General features: G+C 56.4%; 1 non-coding gene across 1 annotated transcript; it reads right to left on the bottom strand.

The window, feature by feature from the left end:
* Window positions 1-263: 263 nt before the first annotated feature.
* On the bottom strand, window positions 264-336 carry TRNAK-UUU. Its single transcript has one exon. It is a non-coding gene; the product is annotated as a tRNA-Lys (tRNA).
* Window positions 337-707: the final 371 nt, after the last annotated feature.

The following is a 707-nucleotide window of genomic DNA, read 5'->3' as shown; positions in this document are numbered from 1 at the left end:
CCCACTGCCTCTGGTCCTGGCACTGGGCACCGCTGAGAAGAGCCTGGCTTCCCTCCTGGGAGAGATGCTCCAGCTCCTTCCATCATCTTCGTGTAGAAAAAGCAGGTGCCAGCAGCAACCCAACCTTTGAAGGTTGAAGGTGCTAGGTTTAGGGCACCTGAACACCTTTCAGGGGAGACAGTCCCTTGCTTCACTCCCACCTCAGCTGTCCCAGCAGGAGGAGGTACCGCTCCTGCCTGTGGGCTCCTAAAGGATAACGTCTTCGCCTGAACAGGGGCTTGAACCCTGGACCCTCAGATTAAAAGTCTGATGCTCTCCCAGCTGAGCTATCCAGGCTCACAAATTTTGTATATCACAAAATTTTCACAACTATTTTTCAATGTTTCACAAAATATTCACAAAATTTTGTAGAACTTTGATGAGTCTCTCCCCCCCTGCCCCACGGAGGCCACCGCCATGGAGAGGCCGTCCTCCCAGGAGGAGCAGCACCACCAGGACCTCCACCCTGCCCTGGCCCCTCTTCCTCGGGCGAGGATGGGGTCACCGGGGGAAGACGGGGCAGAAACGCCAGGTTTGTCCTCCTGGGGTCAACCAAAAAGCCAAAGTGAGGAGGCAGAGGAGGAGGAGAGCCAGGCCGGGGCTGCGGGTGCCAATCGGGGAAAATGATAACCCGGCAGCAGCGGGCTTTGAACCTGCTTTTACCGGAG

Source organism: Phaethon lepturus, unplaced genomic scaffold (assembly GCF_000687285.1).
Source record: "Phaethon lepturus isolate BGI_N335 unplaced genomic scaffold, ASM68728v1 scaffold3437, whole genome shotgun sequence".
NCBI lineage: Eukaryota > Metazoa > Chordata > Aves > Phaethontiformes > Phaethontidae > Phaethon > Phaethon lepturus.
This window is presented reverse-complemented; position numbering and strand designations above follow the sequence as displayed.